The sequence below is a fragment of the Delphinus delphis genome, chromosome 3 (genome assembly GCF_949987515.2).
Source record: "Delphinus delphis chromosome 3, mDelDel1.2, whole genome shotgun sequence".
Classification (NCBI taxonomy): Eukaryota; Metazoa; Chordata; class Mammalia; order Artiodactyla; family Delphinidae; genus Delphinus; species Delphinus delphis.
Window position 1 is genome coordinate 164,010,122 of NC_082685.1, and position 18,714 is coordinate 164,028,835.

Below are 18,714 nucleotides of genomic sequence, written 5' to 3' on the forward strand. Positions count from 1 at the left end.
CTACAGTAACTTTCATGCATTATTATAATTACGGAGAAAAATGGAGGCTCAGGAAAGTTTATCATTGCATGCGTTTCCTCAGAGTAGACTGTAGGCTGTGGTCCATTGGTAGATCCTGAGGTCCGTTCAGCTGGAGACAGACCAGCATTTTTTTTTTCTTAAATAGAATAAGATCAAGCAGAAAATACGAGAGTGCATCCCAGGCTGTAAGAGTCAGAATTGCTTGTTTCAGGTGTGTCTGTGTGTGCACACTGGGTCACAAGTGTTACTGACCCAGGTTTTTATTGTGGGTCATGATCAAAGCCATCTGATAGAGAATAGTTAAAGCAGTTCCAGACTAGAGAAGAATTAATAACTGAAGATTAAACTTTTTCTCCTTAAAGTTAATAATCTGGTCACATGTGCCCCCAAGTCGTTTCCGTGCTCTGGCAGCCTACGCCCTCTAGGAGCTGCCTGCTAAATGGAGTTGCAGCAAAGCGCAAGTTTGTATCACTGGTGTTGCGTTGTTAAAGGGTGATTCAGCTCCTTGGGGTACCATCCAGCTCTTAGCACTGACTAAGAGTTGGAGCCCCTCGGAAGAAGTGATGACATCACGGTAAGGCACCAAACTGGTGGGATCATGGAGAGTTAAAGGGAGAACAGGACTGTTAGCAGCCCTGGTGCCACCAGTGTCCCCCACCCCTTGATCAGTGCCGGGTGCTATGTTGTGAAGTACTGTGAATATGAAACTTTATTCAGGGATAACCAGCGTCCTGCAGTTGAGAAAATATGAGAACCGCCCCTGGTCCTTTCTCTGCGGTCCCCTGCCCCACCGGGGGGGCAGGTGCTTGTCTGTTTCAGAGCCTCCGCTGGACAGGTGTCATCTGTGCTCAGCACCGCTCACCTTCAGAGCGCAGCTGAAACCTCACGGGTCCTGCAAACCAAATCCCCTGCTGTATGCGCTCCCATCACGCCTTGGCTTCTCCGTAACCGCTCTTTGCCTAAATATACGCCCTCGATTAATTTCTCATTACTCATTTTACCGGCCTCAGACTCGTGCAGCCTGGCCGACTGCCTCGGAGGCAGATCACCGGCTTCCCTTTAAAGCTGCTCCCCTCTGACTTCTCCGTGAGGGTTTTGGAACTAGCTGTCCACCTTGTGTCTCACAGTCGTGGGAATCCAGATCCAGAAAGGAGAACTCACTTGCCCGAGGTTAGGGAGAGACAGGGGTGGTTTGCATTGTTCCTGAAGCAGGAACAGACTAGTCCATGTGCACCGGGCATGCTGTCAGAGCCTTACCTGCTTTCTCCACGGCCATTCTCTGACCTACAGTGTAGGTTTACATAAACCCGTCGGACGACCTAAGTGTAATTTAATGTATTAAATTTGGATAAGCTTTTTCTGACCTCAGGTCCTGTTTTGAAGTTAGGAAAAAGTGCGTCCTTGATCAAATCCCATGATAATTTTTCTCCCAGAAACTGTTGCAAGAAATTCCTCCTATTAAAATGTTTCTCAGCTGCCCGGTCATTGATTAGTAAAGTGAGTTAGTCTTAACTAGTCAGTCTGTCACTGTCTGATTTTCTTATAAAATAAGGGACATTTGGGTAAATTCAGAAAATTGTGCCGCAGCTACAGAAGACCTTAAAGTATTTTGAGGTTTGGACTTTGAAAAGCACTGGCTACCGTTAGGGACCCAGGCTTGTGGGTTTGGATCCTGGCTTCTCCTCTTACTAGCTGTGTAGCCTTGGGCCGCTTACTAAGCCTCTCTGTGCCTCAGTGTCGTCACCTGTAAATAAGTTGTGGCTGATGGCAGCTCTTACCTGATCAGGCCCTTGTGAAGGTTACATGAGTTACTGCTTCTCCAGCACCTGGGTTAGCTCCTGGCGCAGAGCAAGAGAAATATTAGCTCTTATGAGCAGTATGTCCGTAACGGACTCTTCGCCTCCATCACTTTACAGTCAGAATCCTCACGAGCTGAAAGCAACCCTCGCCCTCTAAGTGGATCACTCTGGTTGTTCTTGAACATTGAAGCCACAGGGTTCTCAGGAGGCCACCTGCCTCTCAGGTTTGGGGGCATCGTTTCAGTGTCCCACTGCTTGATACAAGTGCCGATGCTGAGCGAAGCTCAGATTTCCCCGTCCAGAGTTTGGAGGTTACTGTGGCTTTCTCATCCCACCTAATGACACATGTTTGAAAAATGCTTTGTTTCTAGGGATCTCACGTGATTTCGAGGGCAATTGTACTCTTACCCAAAGGAAGGCAAAACTCTTATTGCCCAAATGAACGTCACTTTGTTATGGCCCCAGGAACAAATGTTCCACCAACGATACTTGGTCCAGCTTTCCCACCTGACTGCATACTTTCTAGAATTTCCCAACATGTGGATATATCGAATAAATTCCAAGGGAGAAATCAAAGCTCAAAGGTATGACTTCACTTTACTTCTAAGTCTGCTGCTGTCCCCTCGTCACCTGGCTCAGGAAAGGGTATACTGCCGTGGAAAGGAAGGCCGGAGGAGGGCAGAGTCTTAAACCGAAGATGGTTTCCCCTTTCTCCATTAAAGATGCCCACTGTCGACCGGGTTTTGCACGGACGGCGTGTGCCGGTGAGGGCGTTCAGCCCTCGATGGGGGCGCTTTGTTTCACCACAAGTGACAAGGTGCCCCTGCGTCTGTGAGCCACGTCCACAGCCTTGCTGACCGTCAGCAGTGGAGCGGGCCAGGCTTGTCCATCCAGCGACCCCAGCAGCACATGACTGGAGGTAACTGGCCATGGGGAGGAAAAGGAATGGAAAAATGGATGCCCTAGACTTGGGCCTCGAGGTGAATCGCTGTAGTTTCCCTTCCAGCCTTGGAGGTAAAAGTCTTTCCAAGTGGAACAGCCACTTTCAACTCTATGCACAGTCAGAAACACAACTGAAACTGCCTTTAATCAGAGTCTGGGTGTGTCAGTGCTGACAGGAGTTCTGCCCCAAAGGGTTCCACGTTCAAATGCATTTAGGAAACATGGGTTAAATGAAGTTTACCTGGTTTCCTTATGACGTCTCAGGGCCCTCATGTACCAGGGGCATTTAAATCTCTGAGAGGAGGAGACAGTCAGCAGTGTTTCCAAAAATTAGTCGAGTAAGGTTACTCAAATCATGCCGCAGGACTAGAGTTGGTTGGAACGTATTTGGGGCCACAGTCCTGAGGGCTGTGCATGTGACTGGTATAAGGGGGACAGTTTGCCAGAGAATCTGAGGACCCAGGTTCTTGTCAGGGCTCCACTCCCTCCCAGATCAGTGACCACGGGCGACATGGCCTCCTCTGTCACAAGTGGCTTCCTCATCTGTACAAAAGGAGGCCGAGCTCCCCATGTGCCAGCCGCCCTGCGCACCTCGTAGTGAGGTGGCTGGAACGTGGGAAAGCGGGCTCTGAGCTCAGCTGCACATGTGAGACAGGGTTATGAGTACAAGTTCTCTGAACCCAGAAAAGGCTGAGGCAGGCTGCCAATTTGGGAGGAATTCCCTGGTTGCAGTCGTTTTATCCTGCCTTGCCAAAGGTTTTGCTTAAATGCATGAATCAAATTTTACTCTCTATAGATAAACGTACAGAACTGACCACAGCTTCTCTGTGTAATCCCAGACTAATGCCGATGATTCTCTTTACCCCTTGACAGCTGTACTGTCTTCTTTATTCCAAATCCACTTCTCTTGCTTGGTGGGGGAGGGAGTGATAGCCAGGGCCTCATAGGAGGTACTGAGCAGAAAGTGCCGCAGTGTCCCCGGAGCAAGCAAAGTGCACAGTCCGGAGGGTTCAGAAAACTGCAAATGTTTTCATATTTTCACGCTAAAGCTCATATGGTGGCAGAAACGGAACCGATGTGCAGCTATTTACACTCTTTACTTATCCTACTTAGTGTAATCTCTATACGTTTTGCTGTAGAAAATAGTAATGGTTTTGACTGTGGGCTGCTGCCCGGGACCCTTTCAGGAATAGTCATTGTATGTGATTTAGGCAACGTGGTGCCTTTATAATATTTGCAAAAAATATGAATTCTGAAACCCATCTGGCCCCAAGAATTTGGGGTACGAGATCAGGGACCATAATGGAAACTGAGGCACAAAGGCACATGTCGCCTGTGGGGTTGGCGGAGCAGGCTGCCCTGTTACCGGGTTCAGGAGAGAGGTTGCCGCCCCCTTGTGGCCGCTCTTCACCATCACGCACCTGGGCACCTGGCGAGGAGAAGCCTCTTCAGTGCTTTGGAAGCCCCTCCCTCTCTCCTTCCTCCCTTCCCTCCTCTGAAAGCCACAGAAAGGGGAGGCACATCACGCCGAAGGCCCCTGCTCTCTGCTCCACCGGGGCGCCTTGGGAGACCAGCCAAGGAGAAGGCTCCCGGGTACCCCGGCACCCGGGCGGCCAGGTAAAGAAGCAGTTAACGTGCACCCCAGGTACTAGCTACCGCCAAAAGCCAGCAGTACTTTATGAGCCTTGGAAGTCTTGTTGTACCAGTCCATTCTGAATTATCAAATTAACACTGCCTGTTTATAGCAACTTCTTAATAGTTTAATGATTGACTCATCCCTATGGGTCCTTTGGTATATTTGTTGTCGTTGTTAGAGGAAATAGAGGAAAGAGTCCTTTAGAGCTTCTTTACCGGGTGACTCCCTTGACGATGCTTCCAAAATTCTAAAATAGAATCCCGCTCAACTCTTCCTGACACACATATTGCGAATCCAGCTGAAGAGGCAAAGGGAGCTTAAAAACTGTCCATGTCGAGGGTCGGAATAGCAGCTGCCCGTCTTTATCGTCTCCAAGCTCCGGAGACAATGCCTTGGATATTCTGGTCCCTCTTGCATTAAGCGAAGTCACACTTTATAAAAAGACTCCGGTTTCTTTATAAGGTTGGCTGCCTTTAAGCCTGGGCCTTAGTCTGGTCACCTGTATTTTTTGAGACTTTTAGGGAAATATGGCAAGAGTCCTGCAAAGAAACCCAGCCCTTGTGGGCATCTGCCAGGAACTGCCATATAGAAAGTTGATGGATTTTTCTCCTGTTAAATTTAATTCAGACTCTTGAAAGTGGTCTCGGTAAGGCACTCCCCCTTCTCTGTCTTCCATCTGCCCCTGTTCTTACCATCCGAGACTCGACGCATGGTTCCATCAGCACTCTCTCGGTTTGACTTGAGATGATTCGAAAACGTACCTCTTAGCCTGAGCCCTCTCTTAATAGGGAGAGAGACTCTTTACTATTCTTCAAGATCATTCTGGCAAAAGCTGGAGGAAGAGCCCATTTGCTTGGGAACACACTCCAGGTTATGCCCCCATCACGGGCGGATCTGGCCCAGCCAGACTGGTAGGTAACAAAAACAAATCCACATTTTGAATCGCTCCTTTGCAAGCCTTTGAGGCTCTGGTGCAAGAGGAGTTTCATGCATTCCTAAGACGTGAGCCACAAACAGCGCCCAGGGAGTCACCCTGGTTAATTCACCCCCTGCAGCTGCTACAGGACAGGCCGCTCATTTGGTGCTGACGGCATACGTTGAGCCTCTGTGTGCGCCAAGCACTATGTCAGGTGCTGGGGACACAATAAAGTGAACCGTTGACCTTGACCTTGAAGCAGTGTTAGGCGTGCAAGAGCCTCCACTACATCGTGATACGTGGGAAGTCCTCGTGGGAACACAGCTGGGCAAGGGTCAGCTCAGGGAAAGCAATGGAAAGAGAACATGTGAGCCGCCTTTGAAGCTGGCTCAGGTTTTCAGGTCATACAGTCAGGAGTTCCAGCATTTCTTTTTTTTTTTTTTTGTGGTACACGGGCCTCTCACTGTTGTGGCCTCTCCCGTTGCGGAGCACAGGCTCTGGACACGCAGGCTCAGCGGCCATGGCTCACGGGCCCAGCCTCTCTGCAGCATGTGGGATCTTCCCAGACCGGGGCACGGTGTCCCCTGCACCGGCAGGCGGACTCTCAACCACTGCGCCACCAGGGAAGCCCAGGAGTTCCAGCATTTCTAACACGCATGATGAAACTCCTAAGAGCCCCGGTAATGTTGAGGATCTTTTTAGAATTCTGTGTCTCGGCTTGGAGCAGCTTTGCAACATGTTTAGACTGGTGTGTTTGGGGAGTGAAAAGAGGCGCGATGAGTAATGACACCGTGACCGAGGCCTAAAGCCGGACTGTCCCAGAGAGTCAGGGACACCTGGGCCAATTCCGTCTTACCTCTATCAGTCAGGGAAGAGGCAGGAGGGGGTTGGCTGCTTCTTTTTTTCTTCCAGAAAAGGATAGGAAGACAAATACAATGCCATCTGCCCTTACGATCGTTTTTGAAGACTGCGATGCAGAAGATGTTTGTACTTATGTCACCAATAATTGTTTTAGGATCTCACAGCCCTGTTACTGAGCCATAAAGATGTTGCTTTTTTCTCTATATTCAAAGCAGCACCTTTTTGAAGTAAATGCTGAGGAAAAGCAACACCTGGCATCTCGAGCTTCAGAATTCCTCTTGACTGGGGTTCTCTGAAGGGGATAGAAATTACTTCTTTTAAAAACAGTGTTTCAAGTTAGTACTCCCATTCCATCCTCACCTGCCTGCGTGAAAGAAGCAGCACAGACAGATGCGGGTGATTTTCATCCGGGTGCTTGGTCACGTGTCTCACGTGGAACACTGCCCGCCGATTCCCCGGGCAAGCCTCCGGGCCAGTCTCAGGCAGGCACCCACTGCCCAGCAGACTCTGCGCTCCACGCCTTTCCAGGTTGTCTCTTGGTGTCACCGTTCCTTAAGGTCCTCCCCTCTGGTTTCCAAGGTGACAGCTCCGCTATTGGCTGTATTAACCGAGGCTGTGCAAACCCTCTACTCCAGAGACCATGTGGCCCAGATTCCCTGGAAGAGCTCGTTTCAAATACCATCTTCCATTGTCCACATAAGGGCTTCTACTTGTCAGGCAGTGTGTTCTAGTTTGCGATAACAGAATGCAAAACAATGGGGTTCTATCACCTGTGGCATGTGACCCAGAGAAACCCAGAGGAAGCAGGGCCCTGGGTCCACTTGCACGTAGTCTGTCTTGAGCCCCAGTCCATCCTGAGGAGCTCAGAGCCTGGCACAGTTAGGCTGTCTGGTGCCGCTGGGTCTCCAGTACCCAGCCCTGTGGCTGCACCGGCAGTTGCTCAGTGTTTATTTAATGCATGGGCCCAGGCACAGGTGGTGGTGAACAGACTCACATTCATGGACCCGCCGTGCCTTGGGCATCCGTGCTGCCCTGGATCCCAACAGTGCCAGGTTGAGCCCCCAGCCAGAACCTGCTCTTCGACTGAAACATCCTCCTCTCCCGACCGTAATAAAACTCCCCTTCTTGCAGGGCCCATGGGTGTTAAAAAGGAGAAAAGTGGAAAAGGCTCCCAGCTCTTCCTCTCCCCCAGCCTTAGTTTGCATCTCAAATCCTTTACCTTCCTGGCAGGGATCCATCACTGTGCTTGACTGAGGGTGTCCTTGGGCGCCTCCGAAATGTGACCCTGCTGTTATCACACTTTCCCCCACTCCCCCTTCGGTGTGGATTTACTTGCCCAACGATGACGGAAGGCGGGCTGTGGGGTAGGCTGTGTTCATGCCTGCCATCTCAATGTAACATATAGGTTCTCCTTTGATCTCTTAAACACTGAGTTTACATTTAGCCCTAATCCCCCTAGGAGCTCATCATGACCGACCTCCTAAGAGGTCGGCCCAGGGTGCCTCATCCCAGCTGCCCTCGTTGTGGCCGTGGGACCGACTCTCCAGCTGTGACTGGGCTCGCTAGGAAACTCCAGATTACGGCCTGTTCAGTTCTTCCCCCAAAGCCCTGGCGCGATCCACGCTGCGGTCCCCGAGTGTTGCCTCGGGTTTCGGATCGGCACCGTCCTGCAGACACAAGGATGTGCTTCTCTGCTCTAATTTTCCCCAAGTACGACGACCATCCTCCAGTCCTCCCTCCCCACTGTAACATGGGGATGCATCTGCTTTTGTTTACACGCTCAGCTCACGACAGCTGTCTCCTGGAGTCACGCCTTGCGTGCAGCGTGCCTAACGCGTGATGCTCCCCTGAGCTTCCCCAAACCCCCGTGAGATCCAGGGGTAATTAGCCCCTCACCTCAGATGAGGAAGCTGAGGCTCAGGGGCCCCTGGCCACCTGGCCATCAGTGAGAATGTTTTCTGTCTGCCGGCCCATCTCTCCCAGCCCCACGCATCCGCCTTGATTGTTAATGCTTCACTGGTGGCAAAGGCAAATTATCCGGCTGCCCCCAAGGAAAGCAAAGGGCCCTAAGGGAGGAGACCCCCGAAGGGAACATCCGGCAGGGAGGGTGCTGATGAGAGACTCAGGGTGGGGCGCAGGGCAGCACGCCTGCTTCTGCTCTTCATCTCCACTTGGAACCCTTACTTGCCAAGTTCGGAGAGAGTCTCTGCTTCCCCACACGTGCAGGAGCGGCCCTGGAGAATGCGCATCCACCACCATCTGAGGGAGGATCGTAGCCTGTGCTGGTTCTTCCTGTCGATAAGGACAAGCTTGGTTTTCTTGTGGTTGTCATGGAGACTGGCCACACTGAGATAAGGAAAACCCATTTCTGGAAAATCACAATGACCTGTTTTCCGGTTTAGCGTCTGGTAAACCTCACAGGTGTGCTGCGTCGGCCTCCTGATGACATTCGGGGGGCCTGTACGACCAGCTCTCTGAGGACTTTCGTCTTCACCTGGCCCCTAACTCAGAGCCCTGCCACGCAGCAGGAAGAGGAGGGCCGCCACGAGAGGGGGGCAGGTCCTCCAGCTACTACACAGGCAGGAGGCGGGAGGCAGGCCTGACGCGGCGTCGGCGCTTCCTAATTCTGAGGCACGTTGGGTACTCAGGGTGTATACGTATGTATATTTCTGTTGAGTGGATAAATAAATGACACTGATGAATCCACAAATAACCCAACAAATGAAACTGATGGATCAAAAACAAACCTTAGGGCCCCGAGCAGTGATTTCCCAGGCGGGAACCTGGGCAGGGGAGGGGATCAGAGCTTCCCAGACTATACACTATCAGGCAGAGAAGGAAGACCGATCAGCGCCCCGCGTGCGCGCCCCACAAATTTAGTGACCTTGACAAGGTCTGTCCGGCTGCGCTCTGGGCTTGCGCTAAACACGGGGGCCAGGGTGGGAGCTACTGGATTGAATGGAAGTTGTCCTAACTCACTAGCTGGCTTTTTTTTTAAGTAAGCAGAATTGGCGGTGGGTTTACTTTCCTGCATACCTGCTCTTTTTCTGTTAGTTGTGGATAAAGGCTTGAGGGCGTGGTATGATCCACAGAGGCAGCGTTTTAATCAGGCCGCAGCTGAATGTGCGAAGCCAGAGACCACTGAGGACCGCAGCTTATCACTTATCAGGTGTACCTGGATGCCCAGGGAGGGAGTGACGGCCGCTAGCAGCTCACCAAATCCCTCTGCGCCGTGAGTTTGGAGGGTGGATTAAGGATGTAATTACCGGTGAATCCAGCAGCCGAGAAGTCCAAATGCTCTTGTCCATCATTCCAGGTACTTGCCTTTAACCTGAGCTGTGTTTGGTGTTCCCAGGCCATGTCCTGACTTCTGCAAGAGGCAAAGCTCCCATGGCCAAGAGAGACCTGCCTGGCAGTCTCCTGAGAGCAACTTAATCTGGGTCTCCTCTTTCCTTGCTAGGGTCTCCCAGAACCAGCCTAGTGAGAGCTGGTCCCACGTAAAGCCAGCCCCCTGCACCTCCCAAGATGGGAGTAGACCCAGACCAGACGAGTGTTTTGGTGTCTGTATTTTATTTAATATCAGCATGTACTTCTTTCTAACAGGAATTCTATTAACAGTCGTTTTACTTTTACACATCTTGCTTACACGATCATTTCCCTTTTGTTAAAGCCATAATAGCTGTCCTCTAGAAAGTACATACTTTGTACTGTGAACCATGGATACTGTCCTCCCCCAAATCGTACCATTATAAAACATGACCTTGACCCTGAAGACAGCCGACAAGATCTGATTTTAAGCTATAGACAATAAATACCCTGGTTTTTAGCACCTGTCTAGTCAGCATTAACTATTCACTGGTACTTCCCTATATTGGAATTCAGAAGAATGACACTGAAACAGATGTATTCAGAATCAAAGATGGGATGGTTTAAAGTGTAAGTGCTACTTACTGAAATGACATAGCATTAGAACGTTTAATACATATGTGTGATAGTTACCCAGATTATCTGATAGTTACACAAAGTATTCTCCGGTTATGCCCAGAGCATGTCCCTGTTGTAAGGAGCTGATTTTGCCAGTGGAGGCAGTATGCTGTTCTAAGCACAGTTTATCTACATTATTTCATTTGAACTCACAACTGTTCCATAAAATAGGGATTGTTCCCATTTCACAGATGGACATTGAGGCCCAAGGAGCCTACTCATCTGAAGTAAGATTTGAACCGGGAGCCATCTGTCTCCAAAGCCCAGTCCTCAAACGCTGCATTTCACAGCTTTCCTCTGTCATGCTGAGTCCCCCCTGAGCTCTGTAGAGACAGGGGCAGAATGCGGTGAATTTCCAAACAGATGCTCAGCTCACCCCCGCACTGTCGGGAGGCCTGGCCGGGTTTCTCTCATCAGATACGGTGACCACTCTGTATTGTGATGAATGCAGACACACATACTGGTCCAGAAAGGCCCCCCTGTACGAAATCCATAAGATGCAAGCTAACGATTAGAATCATGACTGTGTTTATCTTATCTTCTTTGCATCCAGCACAGGAGAGAGAATAAGGTAAGAGCAGAGGGAAGACAGAGGAGGGAAAGCCATAGGTCACACGATGAGACGGTCTTGTGTGTAAAGGGCATTGGTATGAAACTTAGAGTGCCTTTCTGGAAATACGTGTCTAGAGGGAAGACGGGGCTTCCCGGGCCCTGGTAAGGTAGCTGTCACTGTACCTTGTGTGTCTGTGGGACACGTCGTTTACACATAGGCCATCCTCGCCCTACACACTCAGTACTTGGGGTGGCCGCCTTCTCGAAACAAGCAGGTGGTGAAGTGTTGGCATCTGGATCGACAGTCAGCCAAGCATCTGTGGGTGGAGTGTCATCTGGAGAGCAGGCTTTTTAGAATCCCAAAGAAGAGCATCCTCCCACCTGGAGACCGGACCGCACACATCTCTAGGACAGACTCAGAGGCACAGGCTGGGTTTGGGCTTTGTCCCAGAGTCATGGCATCCTGGGATCAGCAGGCCTGAGTCAGGGAACTAGAGGCACCACAGCCGATGCCGAACCTTGGCCTTCTCGTTGAAACAAAGATGGAAACACGAGCTCAGACATTGTCCCCCAGAAGAGCACCTTTGCTCGTGCCCTTTAAAAAGATATTACAAACTCCGCATGCCCAATCCTACAAGGAATTGGGTCCCTGATTATTTTCTCTAGATTTAGCATTTCGCCTAAAGCCCTTGAGTCGTGTTTCATTTCCCTTTAGTGAGGCTCCCTGCACAATGACCTAACCCTTAGGGAGAAGGGAATACACTTGTCCTAGGGTGCCAGTAGCCCCTGCCCACCGCGGACCCCCAGCTCCCTGTTACCCTGGTCCTGGCTGAGCCAGCCAAGGCCCTGCTGGCCCAAGAGCCACCAGCTAAGAGGACCGGCAGTGCCATCTTGTGGGAGTTCTCGAAGCTCCTAAGATCAGGCGGAAGGCGGGAGACAACCTTGACTGTCACGCTTTGAAGAACGACACACGAAGAAATGTATGGATGCAGTCAAGTGAGAGGGTCCCCTCTGGTCACCAGCCATGCTAATTATTATTTTGGTGTCCAGAAAATTAATAACCCAGATAAATGAACACCAAGGCAGAAAGATATTTCAAGAACTACAGTGGCTAGGAAGGATTTCGTTTTCCTTCTATTTACTAGGAAATGTATTTAAAATCACCCCTGGGGGGAATATAGTTTTCCGTAAACTCTATGAAAACACAAAGCCATAGGTATTAAAGTCCAAATATAGCCGCGGAATCTGCTTCTAGATCACCTCGAGGCTCTGTCCTTTCATGAGGAGGGTCACCAAAGAGGTGCCTTTTCCCAGGAATCTGTCATGGGAGCAGGACCCAGACCAGCCCACCTCCATCACTAAGAGAAGAGGGGCCTTAGACCCCATTCGCTCTGCTGACAGCAGCAGATTAAACTGTGCCCCTTCCTTCAGCTCACTGTGCTGTGGCATCATGTCCTTCCCATTACACATGCGTGTGCACACTCACACACACGGATCTCCGCCTTCTCAGGCTCCGCCCAGACTCCCCTCTACGAAGTACCTCCCCCGCCCCGCCCCCAGTGTGTTAGCTGCTTGTCAGAAAATGAAATTGAAATCCTGACGCAGCTTTCTGGGCTTGAGTGTTCATGAGAACAGTGTGCTCCCTGACTCACCAGGTGGCTTTGACTTCTAGGGAGATTCTCGGGGGAAAATCCCTTTCTGAGCGCTCGTGTGCTTTCTCACCGGGAAGGGAGGGAGCGTCACGTGATGACCGCTCCCAGGTCCTGATGTAGCCTGGATGGCGCCGTGCTCCCACCACCACTGCCAGTGTCCCCACCAGCTTCCTTCCGTGCTTGCTTCCTGTGCTGAGACCGGGAGCTGTGGGTGGGGGAGGACTAGTGGTCTGGACGGAGCCTCTCACCGCAGGGCAGCAGCCTCGCTGTGAGCTCGAGTGGCCGCATCACTTTCAGGCTTTCTCCCTGTCTTCAGTGGGCTGGGAAACTAACCACCAAGCCCAGGCCATTCCCATCAGGTCAAAATAGGGCTCAAATAGATCGAGCGCCCGGAGAGTTTTTCTTCAAGTCCATGGTTTGGTGACATCTGTTTCGTGTATCCCAGACCCTCCTTTTGCTTCCTTGGAGCTTTTCTGTCCCAGATAAGCAGGGCTATTCTGCACGGCTAGGGGATCTGAAGGTGAGGCAGAACTGATCCAGTTGTGAATTAGCAGTGGAGACATAAGGAGGGGCTAGAGATGTGTCATCCTCATCCCGACACCTACCATTTGCTGAGTGCTTGCGATGTGCCTGGGAGCATGCGTACGTAGAGTCACCTGGCGAGGGAGGGTCCACTGCCTCCCGTTTTACAGAAGAAGAAACTGAGCCTCAAGGTCAAATGCCAGCCTACCAGCCAGTCACTGGCAGAGCCAGGATGGTCTGACATCAGAACCCACACTCAGCTGGCGTCCACCTGCCATCTTTCCTCTGGGCCTCCTTCTTAGACTGTGTCGACTGCATCTTGACTTGACAGATAGTTTGAAACCTTCACTGGGCTTTGTTCCTGAAGCTCGCGAGCTGAGATGTGGGTGATGGTGGGACCCGTGACCCAACAAAGAACACGAAGCTGAGAGCTCCAGACCCGCATCCTCCAGGCTCTGCCTCTGGGACCACGAACAAGGTTCAGCCTCCTCCAGCCACCCATAAAATTGGGATAACACCTGCTGAAGAGAACCAGTTGCATTAATAATTTATGTGGAAGCACTCTGTACCCTAGTTGAGTGCTACAGACATAAATGATAGTTTTCAAGGAAAAAAAATCCATTATCAAGTCAGAAAGTAAATGCTTAGGCAGATTTGAATACCTTGTACTGCCTGCTTGAGTAAGGGATCCTCTGATTGCATTTAGATTACTTACTGTAAAAATCTGCATCTCTAGATCGTGTATAGAAGGCAGAACCTGAAAATAGAGGCTGCTCCGTGACCCACTTCTCAGCCCTAAAATGAGGGCATCAGGCTAATGCCCTGGGCTGCCCTCGTTCCAAGTCTGGCTTGGAGCACTTCTCTACTGTGCAACTGTCCGGCGAGTTACTGAATCTCTCTGATTTACTGTTCCCTCATCTGTAAAATGCAGATAACAGTTTCTACTTTGTAGGGTTGAAAGGTTAGATATCACAATTCTGTGTAAAGCCCTTAACTCAGTGCCTGGCCCACGATAAGTAATCAATAAGTAGTAGCTGTTACCGTCTAAGATCATTCCCATCCTGTAGAGAAAATAGAGAACAAACAACTCATTAAAAGCTATGATTCTTTCAGAGCGTATTTACATGAAGAGGAGAAAGCATTTGCAGAGGATGACTTGGTGGACTGCCTTGAACCCAGATCAAAACTGCTAACATGAAAAGGATTCTGTGAAATAGAACTCTTGGCAATGCCTTTGCTGCCCTTTTGACTACTTGCAATGGGATTAGTGACTTGCCTGGTTTCTCGGTCTTACTGATTACTCTGTGTGTGTGTGTGTGTGTGTGTGTGTGTGTGTGCGCACGCCCCGATCCCAAAACACTCCTGCATGGCAACTCAGCGACCCCAGTCCTTGTCAGGATGCTTGGGAAGGCATAGGCTGACCAGCCAAGCAGAAATCCTACCCACACCCGACCGTCCCACTTCATGGAAGCCTGTTCTTAGATGAAGAAGGAGCCCTGCACTTTTCTGAGGGTGGAATCCCCCCTTAAAAAGGATTTCTAAGGGCTTAACGCCCTGGAGTTCCAGGAAAGAAGGGAAATGACTCCATATCACTAGCTGGGAAAGTGGGCCAGCGTAGGGAGCGGGCACTAGTCACTCTGACCACGTTGCTTATCAACAGCAATCCAGGGAAGACGGTCAGCATTTTGATTCTCTTCGGGGCGCCCAGAATCGCTTCCCCAGGCTGAACTTCTCTCTGTAGTCCCCGAGAAGGGTAGCCTCCATGTGCCTGGGCCAGGCACAGGGGTGTCCTGCAGAAGGCTGGGCTGCCAGAGGAGCTTATCTTCAGTGTGTCCACTGCAGTCTCGGGCAAAACCCTAGAAGCCTCAGCAGAATGGAGGCGGGGAGGGGCCTGAGGTCGTGAAGGAATTTGCAGTCAAGCCCGTGAGTCTGGGAAAGAGCCCTGCTAACCTTCCTCAAACATGCGGGGCCTGTCCCACGGAGGAGGTCGTGGACTTGGGTTGGGGCCACTGGGCGAAGGGCAGGGAGCCAGAGACGGTGTCACCATGAGGACACCCAGAGGGCCACGAGCTCCTCGTCTGCAGAGGCACAAAGGCACAAAGGCTGTGGCCACGCTCCACGTGGGCGGGAAGCTGGACGAGGTCACCACTAGGCCCCTTCCAGCCCCAACTCACCAGCCAGTGGATTCACACCTCTCAGGGCTGGACAGAAAACGTCCGCATCGCCCGGGGCCTGCGCTGACAGCCCAGGTTGTGAAGCCTTAGGACGGAAAAAAGAATGTGATCTCAATTATTTTTCTACGTGGTGTTTTGGATATGAGTGAAATAAAATATATTGGAATTTATTTCCGTATTCGCTGTTTTAGAGTTCAGCAGAGTTTTTAAGATATGAACTCAGTTTTCTTAGCCCTGGGGACTTTCATTTAAAGATGAGACCGTGAAAACTCAGTCCTAAAGACGTCTGCTTTCCACAGGGTCATGCATTCACTAAGCATGTCTGGCATTTTGTCCTGCCTTCTGCCTTTTCTGAGAATGTCAATAAGGCATAAACCTTATTCATCAAGGAAATTTATAAAATAAAGAATAGGAAACTTTTGTTAAGGACAAACGACCCCGTTAAGAATTTGATGTGGTCCTTGACAGGTGAATACCGGAAACCTACGTGCATCAAACATTTGGCGTGTGCACCGGCCAGGTGTGGTGAAGTTGCAGTTTCTGTTGATGTGTAGGAGGGTTCCCGGAGCTCTTATCCCCACTAATTGCATCAGGTTCTCAGTTTCTTTAAATTTAAATAAATATGGTTTTCAAAAACTGGAAAGGCCTGAGGATGTGGGGAGGACAGGAATGATATTTTTCTCTGTCTCTGTTTCCTGCGAGAAAGTACTGTTGCTTCTTCAAAACAACATCTGTCAGAATGATTTTCATCCGATTAAATAAATCCTCAAAGCCGCTATCACAGTTTATAGAATCTTGGAAACGTAGGATATGCTTCGCGTGGAACCCTAATGGAATTTAAAATATGTGTGTTTTTGCAAACACAGCTTCGAGAGCAGACTCTTTACTGGGGTTTGTGAATTTAAGCTACCATGTCTCAAAGAGTTTAGAAAGTGTTTTTACTACATAAATGTAATAGACAATCGTTTACCAATTTGAGATGCTATTAATTGTAGATGGAAAAGGCATTGAGCCTGGGGCTCTTTGGCCAAGCCTGATGAAAGCCAGCATTGCACACTCTGACAAAGAGCTGTGTGAAAACAGATACCGCGCGTAAGTATGGCACGAGAGGCCAGGCTTCTGTCATCTTTTCACAGGCAGCTGCCATATGTCCTTATGGTCAATTATGGCCTTTTCAGTTTTTTAGAGGAGAGAGAACTTTGTTGCCACGGGGCGGGGGGCGGGGCGGGGTGGGGCGGGGGGGGATTATGTCCTAAAGACCTTGAAGGATCAATACAGATTGATATTTATTATTCCTTGCTGCAAAAAGCTTACTCTTAAAATTAGTTGCTAAATTTAATCCCAGTGAGATACCACTTCACACCCGTTAGAATGGCTACTACCCAAAAAAACCCCAGAAAATAATAAGCTGTGAGCGTGTGGAGAAACTGAACCCTGTGCATTGCTGGCGGGAATCTAAATGGGTGGAAATGCTGTGGAATGCCGTTTCTTGGTTCCTTTACAATATTAGAATCTAGAGCATGGTTCTCAAGCTTCAGATGCGAAACCCTTGGCCGTGAAATCCCTGGAGACAGCCTGTGGGTGATTTGGACCAGTCAAAGCAAGATTCCTTGGATTCCAAACAAATCCAAACGTACTACATCAGGGACTTAACACTTGAGCCAAACTTGTTCATCCCTGGCTGACTATTGATTCCACAGCCAAATCATATCTGTAATAAAAGGAAAAAAAAAAACCCAACCCAGTTCACCACACCACAAAAGCTAAATAAAACAAAACCAGCGTCATATAGGGAACATTTCTGTGCTGCTTAGTAAGACTTGAAGTTTCTTAGTCTCATGGAGTAACAGAAATTACTTGGGGGAATTTGGGGTGTTTTTGTTAAACTCTTTGGGATGTAAACAGTGAACTTTCTGAATCCTGAGACTTTTGCCTGCAGCAAAAGAAAGCTAAAACAAGGACCCCTGCGGCAGGGTGGAACAGCAGAGGTGGTGGAAGGCGGGCTGGGCAAATCAGGGATGGATTCCGCTCTGCCTGCCCACAAGACCAGCCTTAAGCAAAACTGGCCACTTCTGGGAGCATCTCACTTTCCCCACTGGCCGGCCTTGCATTCATCTACAGCTCCCGCGTCCCCCTACCTCTGACTGAGGCATTTCAGAGGTGTGCACACCTATGTACTACCTGGAACTGTGTTCTGATGCTTTTAAGCTACGACACATGCAGTTATTTTTTTAAAGGCATAGAAGAGTCTATAATACCATAGAAGTAAGCTCGGCAGATACTAAGTGCAGAAAGCAGACTACAGAACAAGGTGATTCTTTTGGTAAGAAAAATGGAAATTTAAGAAGAAAACAAGTGCATCTGTCTATCCATAGAAAGAAAGGCTGGAAGCACATCCCACGTGTTAACAGTGGTTATCTCCAGGTGGTAGAACTACAAGTGGTTTTAACGTGCTTGGCTTGTTGCTTTTCAACGATGAACATGTACTGCTTTGGTCCTATATTCCGTCCCCTCGGTATTGGTGACAGGGTGGGCCAGCTTAGTACCATGAAAGAGGTTAAGAAATGGCAAGAGCTTCACAAGGACCTTACTTTTTTAAAAAATTTATATTGGATTATAGTTGATTTACAATGTTGTGTTTGTTTCAGGTGTACAGCAAAGTGAATCAATTTTACATATACATATACCCGCTCTTTTTTAGATTCTTTTCCCATGTAGGTCATTACAGAGTATTGAGTAGAGTTCCCTGTGCTATATAGTAGGTCCTTATTAGTTATCTATTTTATATATAGTAGTGTGTATATGTCAATCCCAATCTCCCAATTTATCCCTAGCTCCCCTTACCTGCTTCTAACCATAAGTTTATTTTCTACATCTGTGACTCTATTTCTATTTTGTAGATAAGTTCATTTGTACTCTTTTTTTAGATTCCACATATAAGTGAAATCATGTGATATTTGTCTTTCTCTGACTTCACTCAGTATGACAATCTCCAAGTCCCTCCATGCTGCTGCAAACGGCATTATTTCATTCTTTTTTATGGCTGAGTAATATTCCATTGTGTGTGTATATATATATATATATATATATATATATATATATATATATATATGGAGAAAACCATAATTCAAAAAGACACATGCACCCCAATGTTCACTGCAGTACTATTTACAATAGCCAGGACGTAGAGGCAACCTAAATGTCCATCAGTGGAGGATTGGATAAAGAAGATGTGGTACATATATACGAAGGACCAAATGTTTTTAATACTTGGGGTCCTGTAGGGGCCAGGAGCTTTGCATCGGCTCTGGGATCTCACCCGTTAGAAGCTTCCGGAAGCCGTGGACTCTGCGAGGACTCTGAAAGGGTAGCCCCTCAGTCCATAGGACAGGAAGCTCCCTGGTTGGAGTCTCCCATTTATCCAGCATGACCCTGCTCCTGCCCTGCTCCGGGGAGCGCCCAGGTCCATATCTCTTGAGACCAAAACTACCGCGCTTGCCCACAGTTACAGTTCAAGGATTAACCAAAAACCGAAAGAGGGCTCTTTGGTGACGCGCCCGCTGTCTGCTACGATCGTTCTGCGCTCTCTGCCTGAGCTCAGCCTCCGCAGGAGGGGACCCGCAAGTGTCCCAAGTGCAGCAGCCAGCGGGTCCAT

The 18,714-nt window shown here is 49.4% G+C and overlaps 1 protein-coding gene across 1 annotated transcript in view; it reads left to right on the plus strand.

The window, feature by feature from the left end:
- DAP (death associated protein) overlaps positions 1–18,714 on the plus strand; it is a 60,120-nt gene that overhangs the window by 39,507 nt on the left and 1,899 nt on the right. The window lies entirely within an intron of this gene.